Here is a 5132-nt window from a genome sequence, read left to right on the forward strand (position 1 = left end):
ATTGGTACATTACATGTCACACATCTTTAATATTCATGCTTGATCCTTCTCCTTTTTACATCTGAATATCTGCAGCAATAATTCTCAGCTAATATATTAGCAACAGTTTTGGAGACTAACATAAAATATAAGGCAAAAGCAATTCATCCGGCCAAATGTTGTGATGACTTTTTTATCAAAGCAAAGCAGCGAGAGATTTTTTTTTCCCCAAGGTTTACTAGCCTCTGGCAGACCTAAACACCAACAGCCCTGCATACTCTAGGACAGAATACAAATAGAAAGGCATAACTTTTCTTAGTTGAGGTATTTAGTGCTGAAACAAGTAATATGCATACTTAAGTATTTTATCCATATGTTCCTCCATAGACTTTCAAAACTCCTCTAGTGATATCAATACTTTGGAAGAACAGCAGTAGGGATCTTTTTCACTTTTTTTCTACAGAGAGCAAGCAGTATAAAAATAATACAAAAGAGACCTTTTATTTATCCTTGCTGAAGTGTATGGTGTGGATTTAGATTGAAAAAAATTCTGAGGTTTTGAATTAAATATTAAGAAGATCAAGCTAGATAAGCCCATATTATTTACCAGTTTCATGCTACTTTAGGATGCTAAATAAGGAAAGCCAACACACCTGTGCCACTTTCCCTCTACACTGCATGCACCATTGCCTTTATAAAGAAGGACTATAAACTTTATTTTTCTATCTTTTAAATATGAATAGGGCATCAGCAGCCTATAAGATAAAACATGTTCCTAAAATGTCTTGCCATCCTTGTCTATAAACTCAATAAATAAACCCCAATCATTTTTCATTATTACTGATTTTTTCATTATTATTTATAGAGCTTTGTAAGCATACCTGACACTTCACAAACATGCCAGCAAAAAATGTCCTTGAATTTACAGTCTAATTCAGACCAAGCCAATACAAAAGAGGATGATCCACTTCTATAATGGAGATGCATGCAGTGCTGCAACAAAAATCACTGCTGCAAAATTTAGAAGTAGATTTGAAGGAGGAATTTCAAAGACAGATGCATACCATAGGCCCCGAAAGGTCTATATAGTTGACTGCACGTAGTGTAGGACACTTCCCCTGTTCCTGAACTAAAGAGAGGAACTTTCATCACCTCTGGGATGAAAGAGAGAAGCTCTTTGACAACTATTTTCCATTAAGTTTGGATAATTTTATCAGATTTACCATTCAGTAATTTTCATGCAGACCTTTCTAGTTCAGTGAAAGAAAAGCTGTCAAGTATAATAAATATCTGTTATGTATCTTTGTGATGATAAATGCTACGAAAAAGTACAAAGAGGAAAAAAACCCCAATAAATTCATCTGGCAATTAAGGAGTATGTTTCCATTCATTGCAATACTGCCCATCAAAACCACTCATTTCTGCCTCTCAGAGGACAGACATCTTTGTCTACAGACATTCCCTTGTCATTTTTCTTTTCTTAAAATGCCTGCCCCAAGATTGATTGAAACACAGCTGATACTGTAGTTACTGCTAGGGGGCTAAGTAAGTAAGTAAAGAAAGACCACTCAAAACAGACATGAATTGAAGGAGCAGTTTGAAATTGTGAGCATTTCTAAGGATATTGTGATATTGTTGCGATAAATAAGTGGGCCCAAGGTACTTGAGAGAGAGATCTTCTTTATTCAGTCCTGTAGCTGTAACTGCCTCTGCTTAACTCAACCCATGCTTCTGCGGTGGCCTTCCCCCCAGACATGGCGTGTACAGGAAGCTAATCTTTCTATAGGTATGCTTCCCAATCCCACAGAGATCTCAGACTCACACCCTAAGTCTATCGAAGTAAATGGAAAACTCCCTTTGACTTCAACTGGTCAAGGACTTCATTGAATGGGTGTTAGAAGCCAGGGTGCTCAGCAGACAGCTGCCTACAGCTAGTTAATAGGGAGAGAGCAGGAACAAGGGTATCTTGAATCCTGGATAATAGTATTGCCTGGCACCCCACAGTACCCTAAAAAGAAACTCAAGGCACCCCAGAGTGCTGCAACACCCTGGTTGAGAATCACTGCCTTATATAATATCCTGGATCAGAGCACTCACCCAGGATGAGGGGGACCCTTTTCTCATTATGCCTTCCACCTGATGGGATGCAAACCCACATCCTTCCATATTCCAAGTGAGTGGCCTAATCAATGGGATATATGTGTTCCTGGGGGTGGGGAAGGGGACTCACTCCTTTCTCTTGAAGCTGTATCACTATGCATTAAAAAACAAAAACAATTATTGGGCCCTCAAGAAAGTGTACAAGAAGGAGCTTGACCCTGCAACCTAATGGTTCAGGTACTCGAGCAGTGGGGGAAGAGACCTGGGTCTCCAAGGACTTTCCCCATATTTCATCCAATGAATATTTGATAATAAAATAAGAAAACAGAGACCAGAACCTGTATATCTTCCCTCCCACATATCTCCTAACCACTAGCAGGGGTTAGCAACATTTCCCAAACAGGGGACCAGAATGACCCAGCTCAGGACTGAGGAAAGCTGCCCCCGATGCTTCTTCCGGCTGCCCAGTTACATGTAGCCCAGAGACCCACTCCACCAAAGCCCCTGGTGCCCAATTACAGTGTATCCCATGCAAAGCTGCTAAATGCCACTGAAGCCATTGCTCTGTAGGTAGATCCAAAACTATTTGAACCAGAATGCGCCCTTGGGGCATAAGTCCCCAATCCTTGTACTGGAAAATCCCATGCTTCCCAGCCAGAGAGGCAGAGATTGCTCAGACACATCACAACTCCCTTTTAAAGGGGTCCAATTCTCTCTCTGCACATGTACTATGTAGGCCTCAATTAGGTCCTTTTTGCAATGTTTTGTGGTGCCAGAAAAAAAGTGTCAATTAGCTTGGCACGCTGAAGACTCCATGTGGCTGTTTCATCAAAGACAATAAAAGCTGTACTCCACCGTTGAAGACACTGTCATCACAGGCCTTTTTGTCCTTTGGTTGGGCAAGTTCAGTAAATTTATAATCAAAAGGATTTTGTGTGCTTTTACTTTTCTTAATCAGCTTAATGCCTTACAATAAAGTGAGACATCAGATTGTTTTGCATGGCAGGGCTCCAAATTAAAAAGTTCAGTTTAAACACTTACGACAGAGACTCGGGACGTTATCTGGGAATTATTTACTGGATGAGAGAAGGTCTTATTTTGAAATAATCAAAAGATATTTCTATTTTAAATCATTTATTCCTACTTTGTTTTCTCTGAACCATGGTCTGAATCTCTTTCTATTGGCAACAGAGAAAGTTTTGCCAGAATTAGTACTACAATATTTGGTATTAAAGTCTTGTTTGGTTTAATTTTATATTTAGTGAATGCTCCCGGCATGCAACACCATTACTCCAAACATGATCAGCAAAAACAAGCATCAAGGAGACATTATCTAATCAGGTCTGGAAATCTAGACTACTGGCGTCTAGTCCTGGCATGGCTACCTGCTAGATATGTATCCTAGTGCGAGTCACTTTGTCCCATATCCTTATGGATCTGCACACAGGCACAATTCCCAAGAGGCACGTACAGACTAGGGCTGTACGAAGCTTCAGTCCCTGATTAGATTTGGCAGAGATTCAGCCCAATTCGGTGGCTGAATCTCCAAATCCGAATCGAATCAGAGGACCCTTTAATCTCTCTGAATTGAATCGGAACCCTCCAAATCAATTCAGAGAGATTTGGAAAGATTTGGCCATTTGGACATAGACACAGCTTTAAATGTTTTTTCTACATACCTCTAGGTAGCAGGTGGCTCATGAATGCTGTGATGCTGGGGCGCATGGAGCATCCCACAGGAGCCCAGGGGGTCCCCAGTGCACTCAGCAGCAGACCTGGAGGAGGACCAGAAGCACTTCCAGTCCACTTCTGGGTCCACCAGGGAGTGTGTTGGGGCCCCCCCTGTGCCTCCCCTGCTCGGTGACTAGCGCTTCCTGGATCTGGAGGGGCACCCAGGGTCCCCCCGTGGCTAATCACTGAGCCAGAGAGGGCATGGGGAGGCCTCCCAGCGTACTCCCCAGTGGACCCAGAGGTGGACCAGAAGTACTTCTGATCCACTTCCGGGTTCACTGCCAAGCACATGGAGGGCCCCCCCCCAACACTCCTGTGGGATGCTCCATGCGCCCCAGCATTGCAGCGATCACAAGCCGCGCTGGTACCTCAAGGTATGTAGAAAAAACATTTAAAGCTGTGTCTATGTCTGAATCACTGATTCTCTGAATCAGCATCGAATCTTCAGATTTGGATTCGGCCAAATCGAATCAGGCCAATAATCTGAATCAATGAATTGAATCACTGCTGCTGATTCGAGCCAAATCTGAATCCAAATCGAATAGGGCCCGCTTCACACACCCCTAGTACAGACTTAGAATTATGCACATTAATCTCAGGATTTCAACTGGCCCATTTGTAATAAGAACATAAGGCAACATTTCCCTACCTCACAGGAGTTTCCTGAAGCTTAATTGTTGCTGATTGTCCTTGACTGAAATATACTTTATGGGTGCAATTTACCCTCTGGCAGGCAGCAAGCCAGCCCAAAGCTGACTCGTCACTTAAGCTCTCTGCAGAAATAGGTTCATCCTGCAATGGTAGAATATTAACAGCAAACAGCAGTGGAAGTATCTGAGGACAGAATATAACTATTTGCAATGTCATTCCAAACATTTCATTGTTTTTTTAAATTGTATTTTGCATCAAAAAGAATTACACTGAGGTTACAAAAGCATATTTACTTGTGCCAGATGCACTAATACCATTGCTTTTAAACTACAACACTTGGGTTTAGTGCTACAAAACCTTACTCCCACAAGCGGTCCATTATGCAGGTAAATGAAAGCTAATTCCATGAATTTGTGAAGGGCTTTCCAGGAGGAAGTTCCCTGTTGTTGGCTAGAGGCTCCTGGAACAAAATGGGTGGTTCAGTTTTATATTATTGTGGCTAGATTCTAATTAATACCATCTGCTGGTCAAGAGATACCTACATCAAGCAGACCATGGGCCACTGCCAATATAAAGATGGCTGCCCAAGACCACCAGCCAGTAGCAAAATCGAGGGGGTGGACTAATCCACCTCCCCATGCTTTTAACTGACAAAGACTTTTGATACCTTT

The sequence above is a fragment of the Alligator sinensis genome, unplaced genomic scaffold, assembly GCF_000455745.1.
Source record: "Alligator sinensis unplaced genomic scaffold, ASM45574v1 scaffold115_1, whole genome shotgun sequence".
Lineage (NCBI taxonomy): Eukaryota > Metazoa > Chordata > Crocodylia > Alligatoridae > Alligator > Alligator sinensis.